The 23877-nt window shown below is 58.4% G+C and overlaps 1 protein-coding gene across 2 annotated transcripts in view; it reads left to right on the top strand.

Moving 5' to 3' along the window:
• The first annotated feature begins 536 nt into the window (after positions 1–536).
• Positions 537–23877, top strand: part of GRB10 (growth factor receptor bound protein 10) — a 155841-nt gene continuing 132500 nt past the window's right edge. For both annotated transcript variants that reach the window (XM_038562607.1, XM_038562608.1), the window contains exon 1: positions 537–600. The gene's annotated coding sequence lies outside the window, so the exon portion shown is untranslated. The remainder of the gene's footprint in view (positions 601–23877) is intronic.

Below are 23877 nucleotides of genomic sequence, written 5' to 3'. Positions count from 1 at the left end.
TCCGCCTCCCGCGTCCCCGCGCTGCGCCCTCCGCCCTCCGCCCCCTGCCCTGCGCCCCCCGCGTCCCCGCGCTGCGCCCTCCGCCCTCCGCCCCCTGCCCTGCGCCCCCCGCGCGCCCCCCTCCGCCCCCCGCGCCCCCGCCCTGCGCCCAGGCCGAGGCTCCGCCCGCGCTGGCGGCTGCCGAGCGGTCCGGGCTGTGGCGGCAGCGGGAGGAGGAGGAGGAGGAGGAGGAGGAGGAGCAGGAAAAGCGTCCGGGGGAGGAGGCGGAGGCGGAGGCGGCGGCGGAGGCGGCGGCGGGCGGGGCCGGCGAGTTTAAAGCCCCGCGAGGGGGTGGGGAGCCGGGAGGAGGCAGGAAGGGACGCGAGCGGCGCCGGCGGGAGGCCGCGGGGACCCGAAGTTTGCGCGCAGCCCCGGGCGGCGGGGGGCGGGGGCCGGGACCGGGACCGGGACCGGGACCAGGACCAGGACCGGGACCCCGACCGCCCTGCGCGCCGCCCGCGCCCTCGCCCGCGCCCCCGCCCGCGCCCCCGCCCGCGCCCCCGCCCCCGCCCCCGCCGAGGGTCCCGGGGCTCGCAGGCGGCCGGGGCGGCGCCGCGGCAGGTACGGAGTTGGGCGGGAGCGGGCGGCAACTTACTTTGCGGCGGGCGCGGGCGGGGGCGGGGGCCCGGGGCGGAGGGGCCGGGCCGGCATTGTCTGCGCGCGGGCCGGCCGGTCGGGGACGCGGCGGGGGCGCGGGGCGCGGCGGGCGGAAGGGCGTCGGCTCGGGGCCGGGGGCTGCGGCGGGGGGCGGGGGCCGGAGCTCCAGCGGCCGCGGTGCGCCCCGAGCCCGGGGTGGAGACGTAGGGGGAGGTGGAGGAGAGGTGGGGGGGCCGGAGCTCCAGCGGCCCCGGTGCGCCCCGAGTCCGGGGTGGAGGGGAGGTGGGGGGGATGGAGGAGAGGTGGAGGCGTGGAGAGGAGGTGGGGGGGTCCGGAGCTCCAGCGACCCTGGCGCGCCCCGAGCTCCGGGTGGAGGGGAGGCGCGGGGTGGAGGGGAGGTGGGGGGGCGGAGCTCCAGCGGCCCCTGTGCGCCCCGAGTCCGGGGTGGAGGGGAGGTGGGGGGGATGGAGGAGAGGTGGAGGCGTGGAGAGGAGGTGGGGGGGTCCGGAGCTCCAGCGACCCTGGCGCGCCCCGAGCTCCCGGTGGAGGGGAGATGGGGGAGGGGCTGGGGTCGCGGGAGGGCGGGCAGCCGGAGATCCAGCAGCCCCGGTGCGCCCCGCGCCAGGGATGGAGGGGGAGGTGTGAGGCGGGGGGGGGGGGGGGACGGGAGCTCCAGCGGCCCCGATGCGCCCGCGCCGGGGGTGGAGGGGAGGTGGGGGGGATGGAGGGGAGGCGGGAAGGGGGAACTGGAGCTCCGGCAGCCCCGGTGCACCCTGCGCCCGGGGTGGAGGGGAGGTGGGGGGGCGGACCTCATGCAGCCCTGGTGCGGGGCTGGAGGGGTGGTGGTGGGGGGGCCGGACCTCATGCGGCCCCCGGTGCGCCCCGAGCCCGGGGTGGAGGGGAGGTGGGGGGGGGCGGACTCGCCGGCAGCCCGGGGCACGGCCGGGCCGGAGTCGTTCTTCTCGGTTCCGCCGGCGGCCCGGTTACCCCGCGGGGCCTCACCCCAGCTGTGGGCCCCGGGGCAGCCGCCGCCAGCCGGGGAAATGTGATAAGCGCCCGAGCGCCGGCCGAGGAACGTCTGATGCAACCGGCCTCCCTGGTCGCCTCTCGGCCCGTCTTGCCGCTGCCCTCCGGCTTGTGCCTTAAGGGACTCGGGCTGTTCCCCACTTCTGATCGCCTTCCCTCTGCTGGGAGATTGCAAGGAACTTTGCCGACTTTTTGTCATTGGCTGGGGGCGGAGGGGTGGGCAGTGCAGGGCAGCCACAGGTGACAGTGCCCGGCCTGGGTCGGCGCTGGGAGAAGGCTGCCTTGCAAACGTCCTCGTATCCGCTTTCATTCAAGAGATGCAGAAAAAGCCCAAACAAGTAGCGCTCGCTCGTGAGTACACAGGCGTTATTGCACAACTTTCTCAGTGCTGCTGTTTACAAGGCCGGGCCCAGAACACTTTGTTTCCGAAAACGCTGATTCAGCCGTTCGTAGCCCCCGAGGTTCAGAATTGGTGCTCTCTCTAACGTTTCGCTCAGTTTTACCAAGAACACATGTTGGTGGCGCAGCAACAGGCGCTGGCTGGGGGTTTACAGGCACGGAGCTGCTGGTTTTTCCGCCAGCGTTGACCCGGCGTCCCCCTCTTTCATTCCAAGAGGAAAAGTGGGAAGATGCTTCGGTTTCTGTAGGGGAAGGAGTTTTGACATAGGGCCGGGGCCAAGTGTCTCTTGGGGGAGTATTTTATTAAGGAGAAGCCCTGAAACCAAATGTGTTTCCAGGAATGAGTCTAGATGACTGGGCTTTTTCCTGTGAAAGATCTGAACTCTAGGATTACTTTATTGGGAACACTTGAAAGCGGAGGGCCACGCAGGCCAATCCCCAGATTACAGGGAGGGAATTTGAGGACAGAGTTACACACCCGGCAAGTGGCTCCTGTAACTGAGAAGTGCAGCTTCCGATACCCCTGGAGCATTTTACAGGGTAAAAGGCTCCTTAGAAACCTGCTCGCTGTCATCTACAGCTCGCTGAGCCCCATCCCTTACAGGTGTGGAAACTGAGGCTCAGGGGTTAGTGGGCATGCCGGGGTCACGGGCCAGCGAATGACAGAGCTGTCACCAGGGCCTAGCTTTGGATTTATTTATTTTTTATTTTTTAATATTTTGTCCTGTGTGTTTCATGCTTCTGCACAAGTATGCCTGCCTCCAAAAGAGAAGTGACCTGGAGGACGTTCCTCCTGCCAGCCACACACCTGGAGACGTAGGAGGCTCTGTTACCTGCAGGGTGGCTCCCCAGCTTGCCGATTACTGTCCTATGGCCAGGCCTTTATCAATTTGTCCACTTGCTTTTTGTACTTAAGTACACACTTACTTGGGGAGGGAACTTTGATGTCACGAGTTCGATATGGCACTTGTGCTTTTTGCAGTTAGAACAGCGCGTTCGTAAAAGCTGTGTGTCCCTAGAGTCATCAGTTGCCTGTCGCCTGTGGTCTGCGCCACTCTGGGGGGCAGTGCGGGGCTGCTGCGCAGAAGCCCATCCCTTTGTGAGCCAGGAACCCAGAGCGGAGCTGGCTGGTGCCGGCCACTTGTCTAGGGATTTACGGATGGTGGCCGCGGGATCGGAACCCAGGGCAACCCTGGCCCTGTTCCGGTGACCGTGGAGCCGGAGGGAGCCGAACTCCAAACCTGGAGCCAGCGCAGAGCTTTGATTTGGATGCGGTGGCTGGTCTGGGACATTACGAGGTTCCGCAACCAGACTCAGGCTCGAACAGAGGCGGCTTTTGTGCCTCTGGCTTCATCTCAGAGCTGTAGAAATTCTGGGTTGGTCTATCTGATAAAACCCAATGCTTTGAAGGTGGCCTAATTTAAGGAACCTATTTTCTTGGAAGTCTGTCCGTCTCCGCAGGGGAAGAAAAACCTACACCGCGGGAGGATGTCTCTGAGCTGGTGTCAGAACTCGGAGCTGAGGGGACGCCTGCTCTGTTCGGTGGGGGGAGGAGGCCGTGTGTTTGCGGGGTGCGCATGATCCCTGTGACTGTCCCTCAGCCTGGGGGGCCAATGTGGAATCGCGGGGGCTCCTAGGGAGAAAACGTTTGCCTCGTCTTTTCATTTACGCAACCAGTCACGTTCAAAATTTAAATAAAAACTTTTTCTGCTAGTGAAGATTTTTTTCTTTAACCTGTCTTTTTTTTTTTTTTTTTTTTTTTTTTTTTTTGCTCAACTGTAGAATTATGGGGAACGATAGAAGAAATTAAAGATAGTAGAGCTCCTTGGTGGGCGAGGCTTGGCAGGCAGGCTCCCGGGGATCTGGCAATCTTGTAGGAGGTCTGTGCGCTCACGGGGGGAGTACATCTCACCCATTCGGGTGCTGGCGGGCGGCTGGCCTGTGTTTGCGTTTTAGCCGCCCTCTTCTGGGGAGCTGTGTGCTCCCCTGTCTTCTCCCTGTCTGGCCTCTGGCGGGGACACCCTTGCCCCCACTGCCCGCCCTGGCTTTGAGGAGCTTCTGAACTTGTCCCTGCTCCTGGGCATCACAGTTAACTGGAAGGAGGTGAAAGCAGGGGAAGCATAAAACTGCCAGCTCCTCGAAGGCTGACTGCTCCCCTCTAATGACGGGAAGGGACACCGTGTGAGTGTCCTTGGAGATGGCAGCCCGGACGGCCCTGCCCCGGCCTCATGGACGGTCATCGCAGGAACGAGCAGTTCTGACTCTGCTTTGGGGGTTCACTGGCTCTGACGGGATCTCCCTTTCTGCCTGTGCCCTGGCGGAGACAGCCCTGTGTCCAGGTGGAGATGGGACGCCTGCCCGGGACATGGGACGTGAGGTTGGTTGGTTCATCACCGCTGGATGCCGCTGGGGAAACTGGGGTGTCATTCCTGTTTGTCAACCGTTGAATTTAAATGTGGACTTGACGTGGAGTTTGCTTGAGTGTGAGATCCTCAGCCTGAGGATGGACTTGGGCTGGGGCAGCAGAGTGGATGGCGTGTTCTGGCATCGTCTTTGGGAACAGGTGCCGGGGAGGAATCCGCTCCTTTTCTGCTCAGCGCAGGGAAGTGGCTTGAGCTGACGTTTGCAGGAGGCCTGCTGCCCCAGTTTGACCCCCGGATCTCCTGTTTCGCTGCTGTCGGTGTCGCGAGCCATAGCAGGCAGGCTACCCAAGCTCATCCACGAACGAGTGTCAGAGGTGTGTTTACCAGCCAGGGCTGTGGGAGTCGTGTGGCTCCTGTGTGGCGTGTGGCACTTGGCGAGCGCTCGGACGCACCGCTTGTGGGCACACTCGGCCTGGACTTTGAGCGGCTTGCGTGCTTGATTATCCTGCTGTTAATCCGCAATGTCTGCTAGGAGGAGGACTCCGCCTCGCATCCCTTTGCCTGCCAGTGCTCCGTGCCTATGCGCCCTAGCACACCTGCTCACCTGACCGTAGCCTGCTTTGAGCACCAGGCCCCGTACGAATCCTTCTGTGGCCTCCCCGTAGCGCGAAGGCTGGAGCTCCTCACCGGTGGGAGTCCAAGAGTAAAGATGGGTGGTGGACGGTCCACATTCCCTGGGGGCAAAGCCATTGGCCCAGATGATAGCTGAGGGCATCAACAGCTGGTCCCCTGTGATCTGGAATGAGACAGTGGAGACGGTGGAGACCGGTAGAGATGGGTGAAGACTGTGGAGACCTTGGAGATGGTGGAGACTGGAGATGGATGGAGACTGTGGAGATGGCGGAGATGGGTGAAGATTGTGGAGACCTTGGAGACGGTAGAGACGGTGGAGACCGTCCGTGGAGTCGGATGCAGACGGTGGAGATGGGTGGAGACCGTGGAGACCTTGGAGACAGTGGAGACCGTGGAGATGGTAGAGACGGGTGCAGATGGTAGAGATGGGTGGAGGCAGTGGAGACCTTGGAGACAGTGGAGACAGGTGCAGATGGTGGAGATGGGTGGAGACGGTGGAGACGGTGCAGACCGTGGAGACCAGTGGAGACCAGTGGAGACGGGTGAAGACGGTGGAGACAGGTGGAGACCGTGGAGGCGGTGCAGACCGTGGAGACCTTGGAGATAGTGGAAACCATGGAGATGGTGCCGACTGTGGAGACGCGCGGGCTCAGATGGGCTGCACCATCATATGCAGGGACACCCCTGGTCTCAGGCATGTGGGGCCTGGTGGCATCTATTTTCAGGTCCCTGAGGTCGGTTGGTGCCCGGAGTCTCTCTCAGAGGCACAGGCTGGCTGGGATGAAGTGAGCGTGGACCCTTGGTCCTGGTGGGCTGACCATGGCCCTGGGAAGGGGCTCTGTGCACTGCCCAGGGCCATGCTGGTGGCGCCCTCATCTCCCTGAGTCCTGGCTGGGTTTTTGAGCCGGGTCGATGGGCCCAGACCCCGGCAGCTGTAGTCTTGCGAGTAACGTGAGCTCTGAGAGCGTGGGCCTGGAAGACCTGGATGTGTGCTGGCCCTCAATGTTGAGTCTTTGCTGTCCCCTGGAAGCAAGGCTGGCAGCTGGGACCTTCCCATGTCTTTGTCACCGCAAGTAGAAGCCTGAGGTGACCGTGCTCCATCTGGGCCTGTCCGGAACTTTCAGGCACACCACCCTGGTGGGGGGGGGCGTGGGCTCTGAAAATACAGAACTGTGAGGGGTGCCCGAAGGGCCCCCGCGTGCCTTTTTTTTGTCTTGTCACACGGGAGCCACCAGGGAGGACATCCAGGGCTACTGACCACAAGTCACCTGGATCCCACATGGGACCCCGCGGACACTCACTTCTCCGATGAGCTGGGCCTTTGGTTTGCTTGTTTATTTATTTTTTAGCTGTCATCCCTGGGAGTCTTCCCGCCATTGATGAGTTGAGAACTCCCCTTGGCGTGAGAACTTTTCTCAGATCACGTATCTGACGGTGGTCGTTTTAGGAACGCCTGCGTCACCAAGCTCGCGGTGACTGGAAAGCTGCTCCGAACTGGGGCTTGTAGGACCAGGACTCCCCTGGTTTGAGGACGCACCTTGCTCCAGCCCTGGGCCCCTGCTTGGAATCTTGCCACCAGGCGGGAGGTTGAGCTGAGTGGTGTGCAGGGCCCGCTCTGTGTCCTCTGTGGCCCTGCCTGGCCCAGCTGGGTTCCCTAGGAGCCTTCAGGCTGCTTCTCCAAGGATGCTGTCCTCTCTTCCCCCAAATTCTGTGACTGCATGGAAACCTGGTTAGGATGTTTCTAGAGAAACATGAAGGTGAGACCTCGGCCCACGTCTCCCCAGTGTTGTGTGGGAGCTTTGGGGGAAGGATAAGGGCGGATGGGGCTCCGTGCGCCCCAGCTGGACCATCTCCCCACCCTGGGCCTGCGGGGCTGCCGTGGGCACAGACAGGCTCTGTAGGGCAGGCTCTGTCCCCTGCCCCCCTGGCCCGCCGCCACGCGGGGTCCCTCCCTTTGCAGCCTTCCCCCGGGGCGGACCCTTGTGAGATTGGTTCTATTCTGTGATTGGAAGGATGTACGCGGATTCGACGGCCGGCTCCCCGGAAGCAACGGGCCTCTCGGGCTTCCTCTTTCCTGCCCTGTTGACCCGTATTTTCTAAGCAGGTGTCCCCCGTTTCTCGTATGGGTTCTTTGACTTCTGCGCGTGGAAGCGAGGGGTTGGCCTCTGTCCGTGGCCGCCCTGCACTTGCGCTGCTGGGGCTCAGGGGCGCCCCGAGTGGGAGGGCCCCGCGCTCGCTGTCCTGTCCGCCACTCCACACCGTCTGCGTGGGCCCTGGCTGCCGTTCCTAGCACGCCCTGCCCACGCCCTGCCCCCGCGGCCTGCCTTCCCCGTGAACCTGAGGGCGCCCGCGGCCCGTCTAGGATCCCGTGACCCTCCCGCTTTGTTCCCCCAGTGGGATGGAGAACGTTCCACGCTGGGCTCCCCCAAACAGGGTCCTGCAGATTCTGGAGACCTCGTGTGTCTGGAAACATCCTTATTGTCCCGCAGATCCGCTCGTCCGAGCACAGACTCCTAACTGGAGATCCTTGAGCCCCAAGGCCCAAAGGCTGCCGCCGCCTTTAGGCAGAGCGGGGTTGAGGATGGACCTAATTCGATCTTTTTTTTTTTTTCTAATTCGATTCTTGATTCTCTTTTTTTGTTTTTCTTGTCTAGAAGCTTCTGGGATATTCTCTGTATGTGTTTGAAGGTCTCTTGAAGACGTGCCTTGTTGGGGGGAGGGCGTCTCCATCTATTGCGCGGGGTACAGCGCGAGTCCCTTCCAGCTGGGAAACCCACGTCCTTCGGGCCCGGGACGTATATTTGAGTTAATCCTTTAATTTCTTTGCTTTCACCTTCTCCTTGTCTCTTTCCAGAGGAGCGTTTGTTTGGTTGTTAGGCTCTGGGACCGGTTCTCCAGCTACCCGTGTCTCCTGTTTAGTATCTGGTCTTCGGCTGTTCTAGCGTGTACGCTATGCCAGGCTGCCTTTTAAACCCTTTCTATTGGATTTTAAGTTTCTCTTTTAATTTTTTATCCCCACGTTTCTGATTTTTTTCTTTCAACGGGCTTTGTTTTTTATTTTTATTATTTTTATTATTTATTATTTTTTTATTTTTATTTATTTATTTATATTAAAAAAATTTTTTTTCGGACTTTGTTTTTTAGAGCAGCTTCTAGAGTCATCGCAAAATTGAGCCGAGACCAGAGATTTCCTGTATGCCCTTCCCTGCCACGCGCAGCCTCTTCTCGTCCGTCAGCATCCCCGGCAGAGCGGGGCATTTGTTACTGTAGTCAGTGAACCTACAGCGACTCTCCATCATCACCAAAAATGATTATTTTTATTTTAATGGCATAACCTTCCTATTTCATAGATATGATATTTGTTAAATTTGGAGGAAGGGGGTATATTTGTTTTGTTTTTGTTTTTTGCCTTTTCCTATATAGTCTTTCTCAAATTTTTACATCATTGCTTGATTTTTTTCTACACATTTGTGCCTGACTTAGGTAGGAAGCAGAGCCTGTGGCAGGTGAGAGGACATAGGTGTGTCTTCTTTGATGGCCCAGTCTGGGGAAGCAGGGGTGAAGGTGGAGGGAGGCGGGAGGGAGGCAGGGACGAGGGAGGTGGCTGCCCTGGCCCCTGAGAGACCCTGATGGGTGGCCCTAGATTGTGACTGTCCCCACGCAGCCCTGGGGCCCCGGGCGGGCAGGAGAGGGACTCGTCCTCCATTCTGTGCGCACCTCTGCCTGCCGGGCCGCGGGTGCAGGGCTGTGGGTGCTGGCGCAGGCACATGGACAGGCCTTCCTCGTCCACGGGGCCTGTGGGGCCTGTGTCCTGGGGGTCGCCCCCATGGTGACCACACAGAGACCGGGACAGGTGGGGCCCACAGGGTGGTGTCCAGCGCACTCCGGTTGGCCCTCATCTTTCCGGTTCAAGGCTTTGCTTCGACGTCTGGGCCTTCTCTGCCAGCGTGCTTTCGGAGGCAGCCCCTGAGGAGCTGACGGCCTCGGGACAGCTCTCTGGATGCCCCATTGTGTGGGGAGCCCCTGGTGCCCACATCTTGGGTCTTCTCTCCTCGGCTGGCTAGACTGTGTGCCGAAGCCTCTTCATTGCTGCCAAGGCGGGCTGTTGCAGCCTGGGAGGTCGGCAGTCCTGGGTCTGTCTCCTCCAGGGAGACCCCACTCGACGGGTGTCGGCCCGCTGCTCCTCGCACTTGAGTCAATGCTCTGGTTCTGGCCCTGCCTTTCCTTCGCCACCAGAGTTTACGGAGGCTCTCCTGGCTGATGCTTGCTGGCCTGGTGGCACGTCAGGCTGCAGCTCCACGTGCTGGCCTGGCGTCCGGCTCTTTTGCATCTTTGGTTCAGCTTCCCCTGGTCCACTGGCTTTTCTGGCTCTTTTTAAAAGATCCCCTACCTGTGGTCCCGGCGCAGCTGAGTGTGTGTTTAGTGGGTTACTGGGCACCGACCTAGCTCCTCTGATCCCTTCCTTGCTCTCCCACGGGTGAGCCGTTAGCTGGGAGCCCTGGTGTATTTTATGGGGCGTGTGGCAGAGGAGGGCCCTCCTGTGCTGTGAATCACTGTCCTTCCCCGGAAGCTGCAGGGCCCACGTCCTCGGGCAGAGGAGTTCAGAGCAGAGGGCAGGGGGACGGGACCCCCGAGCGGCCTCCTGGCGGGTGACTGCAGAGGTGGGATGCAGCGCCACCTCGGAGAGCCTCAGGGAAGCCTCAGGTCTGGGGGGCAGGTCTGTGACCTGGAGCAAGTTCACCTGTGTGCACTTAGATTTGTTCTAGAATTTCGGGGTTGGACTCCATGCCTCAGTTTACCCTGCAGTATCTCCACTGGAGGGGCGCCCGGTATTGGCTTTAACGCTCCCGTGGCACGTGCCTCGCCTCCCAGGGAGCAGGCCGGGCCAGAACTGTGAGAAAGGCTCGCTGCATTTTGTTTTGGGTCGAATGCTCTGCTTTTGGTGTGAGTTCATAGGGTCGCCTCTAAAATACCGGGAGCACACGGTCCTGGCCACCTTGGGCCCCTGCCCGCGGGGTGGACATGGGCTGGTCCTTCACCACGACCTCTGGGGGTTCGAGGATCCAGGCCGGCCGCCCGTTCCCAGGAGCTGCGACTGGTGCTTCTCTGGGCATCTGAGTGCTGGGCTCCCCAGCTCCCTGCTCCCGCCTGTGTGGCTCAGTGTGGCGGCTTCCAGGTAGTTCTTGCTGCCCTCGGCCGCTTCCCTGCTCTTCCTGCCTGTGCCGCCCCTCAGAGTGTAGCCACTCCCTGGCTCTGTGGCCTCGGGCGAGTCACTCATCTTTCTCCTTTGTTCTTCCTGGGCTGTGTGCGCACCGGGTTACCTGGCCCGAGCCCCTGTGCACGCCGGCCTGCCCCACTCGTGCCCCGTGTGCATACCTGCCTGCCTGGCCCGAGCCCCACGTGTGCACCCAGTTACCTGGCCTGGGCCCCGTGTGCGCACCCGCCTGCCTGGCCCGTGCCCCGTGTGCGCGCCCACCTGCCCAGCCTGAACCCCGTGTATGCACCCGGTTACCGAGCCCATGCCCCGTGTGCGCACCTGCCTGTCCAGCCCGTGCCCCATATGTGCGTCCAGTTACCCAGCCCGTGCCCATGTGTGCCACCTCTTAGCTTTGTGCGTCTGGCCTCAAGAGGAAGCCGTTTCCGTCCTGGCGCTTCTTGCTGTGACGTCCTGGAGAGGGGCGTGGGAACGCCGACCTGGCCCCCGGGCAGGTGGAACGAGTGGATTTGCTGTCAGACTCCGGCTCGAGGTGGGCCTGGATCCCCCCAGCCCCGTGCTCTTCAGGGTTTCATGGGCAGATAAGGAGAACTTTGTGTTTCTGGGGGTTGCGTGTGTCTTTTCCCACCGGAGTGAGGTGATTGGGGTAGGGGGAGGCTGAGCGAGGGGCAGTGGAGGGAGCAGGGGGTTCTTTGGGGTTGCCATGGGAACCAGGGCTTGGGCAGCAGAGGTTCTCGCTGAAGCCTCAGGGCCTGACCCAGTCACACGGGGCTCCGAGTACCTGGACCAGGCGTTGCTCCTCTGCCCTCTTCCTCAGGATGCTTCCCCTTGCAGCTGAGCAGTGTGGGGCCAGGCTTGTGCTATAGGGTCCTCCAGGCACAGGTGAACCCATGGCGGGGGAGTCTCACTGTATATATTTTGGAGGCAGGGCGACCTCCTACCCTTGCCAGGGTGGTGTCCCTGCTTCTCTGTGTTGGAGCTCGTCAGGCCGTCTGGGGGTGCTGAGGACAGCAGGACCTGGTGTTCTGCACCCACATTCCCTGCTGGGACGCGGCTGCGTGGTCTGTGCCCCAGCCGGTCTCCCGTTCTATGCACTGTGTGTCCTGCCCCGAGCCCCGTCTCCCAAGCCGAGCACTGGGCGGCCTGCACCCTAGCCCGGATCCCACGCTGCACACCGTGCGTCCTGCTCTGAGCCGTGTCTCCCCTACTGTGCACAGTGTGGCCTGCACCCTAGCCCAGATCCCACGCTGCACACCGTGCATCCTGCTCTGTGCATGGTGTGGCCTATGCCCCAGCTGGTCTCCCATTCTATGCACTGTGTGTCCTGCCCTGAGCCGCATCTCCCAAGCCGAGCCCCGTCTCCCAAGCTGAGCACTGGGCGGCCTGCACCCTAGCCCGGATCCCACGCTGCACACCGTGCATCCTGCTCTGCACACAGTGTAGCCTGTGCCCCAGCCGGTCTCCCACGCTGTGCACCGCGTGCCTTGCCCTGAGCCCTGTCTTTCAGGCTGCGTGCTGTGCAGCCTGTACCCTGCTCGGTCCCCCAGGTTGCTCACTGTGTGGCCTGCTCCCAGCCCGGTCCCCCGTGGTGTGCGCGCTGTGCGCCCTGCACCCTAGCTGAGTCTCCCACGCTGCACGCAGGGACCCCGTGTGGTGGGTCCGGTGCAGCCTGTGCCCCCCTACGGGTGTGGATGCCCTGGGGACTGGCCCTGCAGTGTGGGTCCCTGGGCCTCGTCCCCGTGCTGTCGAGGACCAGCCGGCCCTGCGTGGCCCGGGAGGCGCCAGTGGTCAGCAGCTGGCCGTTCTCGCTGTGTGCTCTGGTGGCTCCGAGGGCCGTGTCCTCAGGGGCGCTGCCCCCCCGCGTGGTCTCCTGCTGGCCCGCGGGAGTCCAGGTAGCCGCTGGGCGTTCTCTGTGGCCTGCGGTGCTGTTACGTAACCGTTCCTAACTTAACTGTTTAATATGTAACAAGTAATAACCGCGCCCGGACAAACCTGTCCACTATCTCTTAGCCAAGCGGCGGGCAGTGGGCGTGGGGAGCAGCTGGAGAAGCGAGCAGATAAGGGTTTCCAGCAGGAAACTGGGCCTTTCTGTCTGCTAAGCCCAGATAGCGAGGCCTGCCCGACTTCCCAGTGACCTCGACGGGCGGCGGACGAGCCCCAGGAGGACGCAGCTTGCCACGTCGCACCTTCCTCTCCAGATCCGCCTCCCCTGTGGCGCGAACCCATCTGGCGATTTAGGGCCAAGTGTGAGACGTTGGGGCGATTTCACACGCTTGAATTAGCTTAGCGCGTCGCTGCAGGCACAGGTGGGATCGGCACCCTCGCCCCTGCAACAGTCAGATCACCTGCCCCCCGCGGCCATCGCCCCTTTGATCACCTGCCGTTTGTCGCTTGATGGCAGGTTGTTGGCCGGGCCGCCCACGGGGGTTGTTGGAGGTGCCGCGCGTAGTAGCTGTTGTCTCGGGAGGCTGCCGTCCGTGTGGCCAGACGTCACGTTCCTGGCCGAGCGAGGAAGAAGCGGGGCCTCCCCTCTCCGTGCCCCGTGAGTGTGAAAGGTGGCAGGTGGTGGCTGGGCCAGTGTGGGCTGAGGTGCTGGGGTGCTGGGGTGCGGGGCCACGGAGTCTGCTCAGGAGTCTGGGCGGGAGCAGCAGCACCTTCGATCCAGCGCATCTCTGCGCCTGTGCCACTTGCTGGGCTGTCCCGTGGGTAGGGGGGCGGGTGGGCGCTGGCGGAGGACCTGTAGCTTCTCCTCCCCTCTGGCACCCCGCGCATAAAGGTGCTGAAGACCCCCCAGAAGAAGACTCAGCCCGGGTCTAGGGAGCTCAGCAGCCACACGGGGAAGCACGGTTGTGGGGTGTGTTAGGGGGCAGCAGACCTGGGGCCTGGCTGTGTGCCCCACGCCCCCGAGACGGGGGTGGAACCCGCTGCCCCGTGGGGCGGAGTGGGGAGCATGCTGAGTGCCGCGGGACGCGGTCCACGGAGCTCATGGCGATTTCACTCTTGCTTTGGCGGGAGGTTAGGGGGTTCCAGAACGGTGGGATAAAGTGCGAGTCCCGTCCTAGGGTTTTCTGAGGCTTTCTATTGCTGCGGCGAGCCGTCCCGGAGGTATCACCCACCACCCAGACCTGGGTTCTGCGCCTTTCAGAGAAAGCTGGGTTGCTTGAGGCTTTTTTTTTTTTTTTTTTGCTGTAGGCTGTATTCCCTGATGCTCAGCCCCAGTGCTCCCACGAAAGCCAGACAGCCTCTGGGAGGGTGGACACAGTTCACGTCTTAGGAAAGCCTGCCGGGCTAGAACAGGTGACCTCCCTCAGACAGGAGGTGACGCCCTGATAATGCCCGGGTGGGGGAGTGATCCGAGAGGCCAGGGTTCTCAGGCGGTGACCTCTGGACCGCCTGTGTCGGGGCCCCTCCCGTCTGCCTGGCTCCGGGCTGCGGGGCCCACCTGCAGAGCTGGGCCCCACAATCCCACGTCCCTGCGAGGCCACCCGGTGAGCCTCTGGACATACAGCTCAAGGGGGGATGCTTGGTTCAGACGTGGCCCCGGCTCAGGAGCTGTGTCCTGGGCTCGGAACCACCAGTTGGGTCAGAAACTTGGCAGCTTGCACCTGCCAGAGTATTGCCCCATCGGGAGGCCGAGGGCAGAGCGGGGCTGGCGCAGGGCAGTCTGGGACCCCGGGGACCCTGGGGCTCCGGGGAACATGTGATGGGACACTGGACTGGGGCCCTTCGTGTTTGTGTTTTGCATCAGTCATAAAAAAGGAAACAAACCACAGAACCTGGCCGAGTCCCCGGCGTCAGCCAGCCCCACCGATGCAGGACGCAGAAGCACGCCCGGCAGGTGACACAGCCACACATCAAGCCCAAGACCAACACGATGCGCCACGTGTGCTCCTGTTTTATACAATTTCCTGAGCGTGGAGTGACTCCCAGAGTCCTGACCCTTCCCGGGCCTTACAGGCACCCGATCCCCTTCCTCGAAGGCTTGCTCAGATGCATTTGGGGAAACTGCTGCCCTTCCCTCCTCCCGTGTGGAGCAGGTGGGCTACCTCACAGGCTGGCAGAGGCACACACGGCCGGTGACGCCGGCGGGTGGTCCAGCAGGTGCGTCCTGAGCCCCTTTGCCTCTCCCTTGCCTTTCGTTCTCTGGCTCCTTGGGCCGGGGGTCCAGGACGCTCCAGAACTTTCCTGGTCCGCGGGGAGCCGCCTGCAGACCCATGGAAGGTCGGGGCTGAGCCCAGGTGCCCCCGGCCCAGGCCTGGGCTCAGGGAGGGAAGGCAGTCCCGAGCGCACGGGTGCACCTGCGGGTCCCTGCTGGGCATCTCCACCCTCACCCTTCCCTGCTTTGCCCAAGTGGCACTGGTGGCAATTTGGCCTCCCCGCCCCTCCAGGGGCTCCCTGCTCCTCCTCAGCTTCAGGAGTGCGCTGATGACCTTGCACGACGCCCTGCACGATGCCCTGCGAGTCCTGCATTCAGCAGGTGCCCTCCGTGGGCTGCTGCCCGGCTGCCGTGGAGAGCGGCGGTGTCCGGGGAGGAGGGGACCGTGAGCAGAGGGATGGCGTGGCCAGGGGTTGGCTCGGCAGTCAAGAAGTGACACGAGCGCATTTTCCACTTGTTTTCCTGGAGGCAGCTGGCAGGTGCCAGTATTGACACAGGCTCCGTCTTCACCGTGTCCAAAGCTACTTACACTTGCACACGCCCGTGGGGTGCCCAGGGGTCTGGTGACGGGGCTGATTGCATCCCCGAAAGTCTGGGGCACGGCCTGAGGCCCCGCGTGTCCCCCGACCCGAGCCGCACTTTGTGTGCTAAGCTCTGAGACGCTCGTCCCCTTTTACCTTCAGTTTCTTCTCTAAAGTCCTCTGACAAGGCCCCTGCCCCCCGGGAGAGCCCTTCCTACGAATGCTGTTACTTAACCTAGGAATTTTGCCAGAAATTTTTCAGCAATTAGCCCTACGTGCTCATAAGTGGCGTTCTTAAATGTGTCCGTGCTTTGTTCTGTTATCAAGTGTTTGCGCAGAGGCCCACTTGTGACATTTGCTTGGGACCCCGTGGGTCTTATCCCCAGCTTTTGCTTGTGTTTCTGGTGAGAGGAAGCTTAAAGTTTGGAGCCTCTTGAATCTTGCACGGTGTGGAAGCCCCTCTGTCTTCGTCGCGGGACTGCAGGATTTGGGTCCCGTTGCGCTCGTGAACCCGAGGGCCCCATGCACTGGAGAGCCACCGCCGATGAGTCCCGGAGGCCGCCCGCCTCCAGCCAGTCCTCTTTTAGAGCACAAAACAAAACAGCTTTATGTAGACATGATTCACACATTGTGCAGCTTACCCAAGTGAGTTTAGAGCGTACAAATCAGTTACAGTTCGTATATTCCCAGACCTGTGCAGTTAGTGTGCGCGTAGATACACGTATGTCGTACTGGTTACCAGACTCACAGGTGTGCACAGCCAGCACCAGTCAGTTTTATTTTATGTGTTTTAAAAGATTTAATATGTTTATCTATTGAGAGAGAGAGAGGAGAGCTAGAGAGTACGCACAAGAGGGATGGAGAGAAAGAGAGAGTGAGCAAGAGCGGGATGGGGAGAGAGTGAGCAAGAGGAGGGATGGGGAGAGAGCAAGGGGAGGGATGGAGAGAGAGAAACTCAAGCAGGCTCCTCACTGAGCATGGAGCCCATCGTGGGGCTCGATCCCATGACCCCAAGATCCTGACATCACTCAAGCGCCAGAGCCACTTGTCTATCTTGGAGCAGCCTGAGATCCGCCAGGAAACTGCTCTCGGTCGCCCCTGTGCCCTGAAGCGACACCAGCCTGCTTCCTGTCCTAGGCTCTCCCCGGGAGGGACGTTTCTGCGCATGGTTCCTGGGTGGGTGTATGGCCTCTGTGCCTGGCCTCTCATCCAGCGTCGTGTTTTCGAGGTTCCTCTGTGTTGTGGCGGTGGGTGGCACTTCAGTCCTTTTTATGGCCGGACAGCATCTTCGGTGACCCATTCAACTGTTTTGTACTTGGACTCTTCTTCCCTGTGGACAGTTGTGAATAGTGCTTTCACAGACATCGTTCACGAGTACCTGCTTGGGTCCAGCTTTCACGTGCACACCCACGTGGAGAGCGGCAGGGTCTTTTTTTTTTTTTTTTAAAGATTTATTTATTTACTGTTTATGATAGAGAGAGAGGCAGAGACACAGGAGGAGGGACAAGCAGGCTCCATGCAGGGAGCCCGACATGGGACTTGGTCCTGGAATCCCAGGGTCACACCCTGGGCTGAAGGCAGCGCTAAACCGCTGAGCCACCCGGGCTGCCCATATTTTCTGATTCTTTAAAAAAAAATCACTCCTGGTAGGTGTGAAGTGGTATCTCATTGTGGTTTCAGTTTGCATTTTGTTGTTGCGTTGTAGGAGCTCTTTACATATTCTGTGTATTAATGCCTAATTGGATATGTAATTTGTGACTGTGTTGTCCCTTTCTATGGCCTATTCTTTCACTCTCTTGTCCTTTGATGCACAAAATTTTTTGAAATCAGAAGTGTGAGTCTTCCAACTTTGATTTTTTTCAGTATTTTTGGCTTTTTGGGGTAACCTGAGAATCCATAGGAGTTTTAGGTGGCTTTCTATATTTCTGCAAAAAATGTTGCTGGGATTTTGATGGGGACTGCATTGATTCTGTAGGCTGTTTGACTTAGTGCTCTCAATCCTGCCAATCCATGAACACAGGGTATATTGACTTATTTAGGTTGTTTTTGTATTCTTTTTTTTTTAAATTTTTATTTATTTATGATAGTCACACACACAGAGAGAGAGAGAGAGAGAGAGAGGGGCAGAGACATAGGCAGAGGGAGAAGCAGGCTCCATGCACCGGGAGCCAGACATGGGATTTGATCCCGGTTCTCCAGGATCGCGCCCTGGGCCAAAGGCAGGCACCAAACCGCTGCGCCCCCCAGGGATCCCTTTGTATTCTTTTTTAAAGATTACACTTACTTGAAAAAAATAAAGATTACACTTATTTGAGAGAGAGAGAGAAAGAACGCATGCCATGTGCGCACATGAGTGAGGGCCAGGGGCAGAGGCAGAGGGAGAGGGAGAAGCAGACTCCCCGCTGAGCAGGGAGCCTGACGCGGGACTCGATCCCAGGACCCTGGGACCATGACCTGAGCCAAAGGCAGATGCTTCACTGACTGAGCCCCCCGGGTGCTCCGAGATCATTTTTGTATTCTCATAGCAACATTTTATAGGCTTCAGCATTACGTCATTCACCTTTGGTTAAATTTATTCCTAATTAACTATTCTCAGTACTAATGTAAATAGAATTATTTTCTTAAATTTCATTTTCGGATGGTTCATTGTATATACAAAAGCAACTGATTCCTGCATGTTGATTCTGTATCCTAAAAGCTTGACAAATTCATTTATTCATTTTCATTGCTTTGTGTGCACCTGCAATCTTCAGAGTTTTCCGTGTATAAAAATCACATCACCCGGGAGTAGAGAATAACTAGTTTTTTTCTTTCTAATTTGGATACATGTATTGATTGATTTTTCTTGTTTAATTGCATTGGCTAGAGCTTCTAGTACTATGTGGGATAGAAGTGGTGAAAGCAGGCCTCCTTGACTTTTTTTTTTTAAATAAGATTTTATTTGAGAGAGAGAGGGAGGAAGGGAGATAGGAGAGAAAGAGAGAGGGAGAAGCAGACTCCTGGCTGAGCAGGGAGCCCAACATGGGGCTCAGTCTGAAGGACCCTGAGGTCACGACCTGAGCCCAAGGCAGATGCTTCACCCCTGAGCCCCCCAGGTGCCCCTTCCTTGAGTTAATCTTAGAGGGAAAGCTTTCGTCCTTTTGCCTTTGAGTGTGATGTTGGTTGGGGACTTCTCCTATGCGAAGAACTTTATCATGGTTAGAGGTTCCTTCCATGGTTTGGATGTTTTATGTCCTCCCAGAATTCATATGTTGAGATCCTAGTAGGTGGGGCCTCTGGGAGGTGATTAGGTCATGAGGGTGGAGCCCTCGCCCACTGGATTAGTGCGTCTATAAAAGAGCTCCCACGGAGCTGTCGGCTGGGAAGGTACAATGAGAAGTCTGTGACCTGGAACCGAGTCCTCCCTCCATGATGCTGGTACGCTGCTCGTGGATTTCCAGCTTTCGGAACTGTCAGCAATAAATTTCTAATTTTTTTTTTATTTCTGATCTTTATAAACTATCCAGCGTGTCATACTTCGTCATAGTAGCCTGACTGGCCCAAACCGTCTTTTGTTCCAAGTTCATTGAATGTTTTTATCATGACAGGGTGTGGAATTTTGCCAAGTGCCTTTTTCTTCATCCAGTGGGATGACCATGTCTGATTTTCCCCTTTGTTCTATGAAAGCAGTGCGTTCTGTTGATTGGTTTATGTATGTTGAACTCTCTCTGCGTCTCTTGAATAAATCCCAGTCAGGTGTGTAATCCTTTTAATATGGGGTGGAATTTGGTTTACTAGCATTTTTCTTGAGGATTTTTGCATCGGCGTTCATCAGCGGTTATTGGTCTGTTGTTTCCTTGGAGTGCGTTTGGCTTTGGTGTCTGGCTAAGAACGAGTGGGGTCGGTGCCCTCCTGCTTTTGGGATCCTTTGAGAAGGGTTGATCGGAATGCTTCAAGGGTTCGGTCTAATTCTTCGGGGAAGCCATCCAGTCCATGGCTTCTCTTTGGTTATTGATTGATTGATTGATTGATTGATATTTATTTAAAAGATTTTACTTATTTATTCATGAGAGACACAGAGAGAGGCAGAGACATAGGGAGAAGTAGGCTCCATGCAGGGAGCCTGAGGCAGGACTCGATCCCAGGACCCTAGGATCACACCCTGAGCCAAAGGCAGACGCTCAACCACTGAGCCATCCAGGTGTCCCTGGTTATTGATTTAACCTCCTGACTTGTACAGATGTATTTAGACCCTCTGTTTCCTCATGACGTGATTTGGGCAGATGATGCATTTCTAGGGATCTGTCCGTTTCGTCTGTGTTACCCTCTTTGTTGGTGTGCACTTGTTATAGTTTTCCCCTAGACTCCTTTTTATTTCTGTAAAATCAGTCGTAAGTGTTCCCACTTTTATTACAGATTGTGGGAATCTTGAGCGCGTTCTCTCTTTTTCCTAGTCTAGCTAGAGGTTTGTCAATTTTGTTGATCTTCTCAAAGAAATAACTTTTGGTTTTGATTTTTCTCAATTTTTTTTTCCATTGATCTAATCTTTACCCTTTTCTTCCATCTGTCAGCTTCCGGTTTAGTTTGATCTGGTCTTTTTTTTTTTTTTTTTTTAAGGCTCCATGCCCATCATGGAGCCCATTGTGGGGCTTGAACTCATGACCCAGAGATCAAGACTGAGCTGCGATCCACTGTCAGAGGCTCAACCGACTGAGCCACCCAGGCGCCCCTGTTCCAGTTTTTTATGTGTAAATGTAGGTTGTGGGTTTGAGATCTTTCCTCTGGGATGGAACCGTGGACGGCTGTACCATTCCTTGTTAGCGCTGCTTTTACAGCCTCCTGTAAGTTTTGGTGTCTTGTGTTTTTGTTTTTATTTGCCTCCAGATATTTTAGAACTTCCCTCATGACGTCATCTTTGACCCACTAGTTTTTAAAGGATGGGTTAATTTTCACATGTTTTTGGATTTTTAACTTTCTGTGGGTTTTGAGTTTCATTTGGTTGTGATTAGAAAAGACACTTCTGTGACTTCAGTCTCTTAAATATACGTTTTGAGGCTCCGATATTTGATGTACGTGTGGTTTTATTTGTTAAATCTTTCTGATGAATCGATCCTATTCTCAACCTAGAATGTCCTTCTTTGTCCTTCTAACAGTTTTCACTTAAAGTACATTTTGGCAGATGTCGGGATAACCATCCCAGCTCTCTTTTTGTCACTTGTTAACAGGAATTAATCTTTTTCCATCTTTTTGCTTTGAACCTGATTGTGTCTTTTCATGCAAAGTGAATCTCCTGGAAACAGCGTATTGTTGGATTACGTGTCTTTATTTTTCTCCATCCTGCCAATCTCTGTGTTTTGAGGGTTTAATTTATTTGTATTTAATTACTGATAATGGCCATTTTGCCAATCTGAGTGTGTGTTGGGGAGGGTGGCGTGCATCTTAGAGCTTGTTATCCTTCATTTCTCTAGAATCTTCTATTAACAACTAATGCTTTAAGGAAGGCTGCTTAGATGGGAGCATTTGTAGAACAAGTTATATTTAAAATAAAAGAACCTTTTATAAAACACTGAAACTTGTGCTGGTGGTTATGGTGCTCTTGATAATGGAGTCTCGCGGTTGCTCTGCTGGATAGTGGGGAGGTGTCTGCATTCTCTAGCCTGACCCCAGATGCTGTTTGGACAAGACATCCTGCTGCTGTTGAGAAGGAGAGGGTGGTGTGGACCTTCCACTGCCTGACTTGGAGCTTGCCTGGCTTTCCTTTAATCCTCAGGACCACCCTGGAGCGAGGGACAGACTCTCCCTTCTCTACCTGGGGAAGCGGGATCCCGCCTGGTCACAGGCCTCGTTCAGGGCCACGCGGGCATGAGTGGATGACAGCGTTAGACTTGTCTTCACGGACCTTCGGGCCCCAAGTCCCACGTTCTTTGTTCCCACCAAAGGCACACCCGCTCCAATGAACGGGGACTGTGTGATAGGAGGAAGGACCCCATCCATGTGTGCTGCTTCTTTGCTTTCAGCATTTTCTTTTTTTTAAAGATTTTATTTGTTTATTCATGAGAGACAGAGAGAGGCAGAGACATAGGCAGAGGGAGAAGCAGGCTCCAGCCAGGGAGCCCGACGTGGGACTCGATTCTGGGACTCCAGGATCAGGCCCTGGGCTGAAGGCGACGCTAAACCCCTGAGCCACCTGGGCTGCCCTGCTTTCAGCATTTTAAAGATTTTATTTATTTGAGGGAGAGAGTGAGCAAGCGAGCGAGCGCCTTGGCATGTGTGTGCGTGAGCAGGGCACAGCAGAGGGAGAGGGAGAAGCAACCGCTCCCCTGAGCAGGAGCCCGGTGCGGGACTCGATCCCGGGACCCTGAGATCACGCCCTGAGCCCGAGGCAGCCGCTCAACTACTGAGCCCCCCCAGGAGTCCTGCTCTGGGCATTTTAAGTATCAAAGGCAAATGAGCGAATTCGTTTCACGGTGCGTGGCGCTTAGTAGGTCTCCAGCAAGCATTGAACTTCCTTTCCGTGGGGGAGGGATCCTGGGTTCTCGCTGTCCGCGGCTCATGGGTTCAGAATGGTCTGGAAGCAGCGACGTTCGGGTACACAGGCGGCATTGTTTGGCCCCGTGTGGTCACGTGCTGTCAGTGTGCCTTTGTTCCCGGGTGTGGCCACCTCTTCCCGGCTGTGGCCACCTCATCGGCGAGTGCTACAGCCAGGCCTTGGGTTTCGAGGAGCCTCTTGGGGGCGGGGAGGAGATCTTGCCCCAGGCCGAGCCCAGCCGTGCTCCCCTCCTGCTTCTCACGCTGCTCGCTCGAGGCCCTTGGGTGGCCCGGACGCTGGGGGGCGTCCCCTGAGTGGAGGTGCGTCCACGTGGCAGTCCCAACAGGCTCCTTTCCTTCCAGTGCCCCGATTCGGGCACACGCAGGCCGCTTGAACTTGCGTGGCTTTTGGTCCCGCAGGGTCCGTCCCGGCCTGCAGAGGCGCCCACGGGGAGCTCGGTGCGTCAGTTCCTTTCCCCTTGCGCGTCCTCCTGGGTGGAAACAGCGGGCGGACCGGAGGGCCTCGCCCCATTTAGAAGAGCCGATCTCTCGTCCTCAGGACAGAAATAGATCCTCTTTCCCCGTAAGCGTGTGCTCAGTCCCGGGAGACGTAATCCCGCAGCCGGCGAGCGTGGCGACACTGCGTCCTCCCTGTCCTCCAGGGTGCGTCCCCGCGGGCTGCGGGCTCGGGTCTCCCACGTTGGACGGTGCAAACCCAGGGGAGAGACAGCCGGACCGACATACTGAGGAGGTGTCGGGCCCTTCTGTCCCGGGGCCCCGAGTGCGCCGCCAGGTGCAGGCCCCGGTTTCCAGGCGCGGCAGAGGCAGGCGGTGGCGCTCTGGGGTCTGCGGCACCAGGAGCCCGGGGGAGGCGGCCCGGCCTGCAGAACTCCGCTAGGAGACTGCAAATACCAGACGTGTTACACCGTCCCCCGACTGTCCCTGTTCGGTGGCTTCTTCTGGAGGCAGGGAAGACTGTTGCATGTGCCTTCTCGCCGCGCACCTTGCCAGCGTCCCACAGGACGGCGCGGTTGAGCAGCGGGTCCTGAGGGGCCATGACGCCCCCGAAGGCAGTGCCCCCTACTTATTTTCAGGGCCGTGTCTCAGGCGAATGGTTCCGAAACCCAGTGTTGGTGGTGAAATCTTCCCTGAAGGATGTAGTCTCTAAGGGCTCCTGTTCCCCGAGAGCTTGGCTGTCTGTGTGAGCATGGGGTGCTGGCCCAGACTGTCCCCGGGGGCAGGTGCACGTCCAGGTCCCCGGGGACACCTCCTGCCCTCGGGCTGCGGGGGCTGTGGGTGGGCCTCCCACGTTGGCCCCCGGGACCTCTTGACACCCTGCAGGGCCTGAGCTTTGGTGGCCGAGCATGTGGATCTTTGCTGTTGCAGAAACGACACATTTACAAAATACTCGTTCTTCCATAAAAGGAATAATAAGGCTGTTATATGTAAACATAAGGATGACGTTTTGGAAAAGGACAACCGTGTTTAAAAAAAAAAAAATGTAACTAGACGAGTGACATGGTTTTCCATTCTGTAAATCCCTTTAAGATCCGGCTTAATAGGAGGCTGCTGTGTTCTGGAGCCTGCTTCTGCATTCGACCACATGTCCCGTGGCCTCCCGGGCACCCCAGCGTGCCCTCGGGAGGGAGAGGACTCGGTTAGTATCCTGAAGGACGTTTTGATGTCGCCCTTGGCCCGTGAGGTTGCTCAAAGCTGGGGCTTCTGTGAGAGGCCGCTGCCGGCAGAGTGCAGATGCGGACGCTGGGACGGTGGGGTCCCGCCTGAGCCGGGTCCTGCAGCACCCCCTCCCTGGGGAGGCCGAGACGTGCCCTGGCCCGGGGTTAATCTCTGTGTCTGTTGTGTCAGCTGTAGCTCAGGGCCGCCCTGAGACTCCAGGCCTGTGGTTAGCATGCACCAGATGAGGTGGGGAGCCAGGTCTTCAGGGTTCTGGGGTATTCCTGCTGGGGGTTAAAGTACGGATGCTGCGGGGAAATGCTCGTGGCAGTGGCTGTGGGCCACCTCGATGTGCCCTCGCTGGGGATCGGCTTGGGGGCAGGATGGGGATGGGCACTGCTCGGCCTGCGTCCAGGGTGGCAGGACATGGTACAGTTTGGTGCCTGCCCACCCCCCCCCCCCAACACACACTGTTTGCTGAGCCTGTGCTGTGCACCTGCTGCTGCTGGCTACCCAGATCCGTTGGGCGGAGTCCCTGGCCACAGTCCCAATCCCCCCCCCCCCGGGAAACTCGAGTGTCTGCAGAGCAATTTGAGACAGGTGTCCCTCCGAGCGCCCCCTGGAGTGCTTTGGAACAGGAGTGAGACCAGCGTTGGTACCTGAGGCGCAGCAAGTAAGCTGCGAGGGGAGGGGGCCAGGCGACCTGGCTCCGTCCCTAGTCTGACCTGGCTGGGCTGGCCGCAGGTG

This window comes from Canis lupus, chromosome 18 (assembly GCF_011100685.1).
Source record: "Canis lupus familiaris isolate Mischka breed German Shepherd chromosome 18, alternate assembly UU_Cfam_GSD_1.0, whole genome shotgun sequence".
Lineage (NCBI taxonomy): Eukaryota > Metazoa > Chordata > Mammalia > Carnivora > Canidae > Canis > Canis lupus.
The sequence above is the reverse complement of the archived record's forward strand: the minus strand, read 5'-3'. Positions and strand labels throughout refer to the sequence as shown.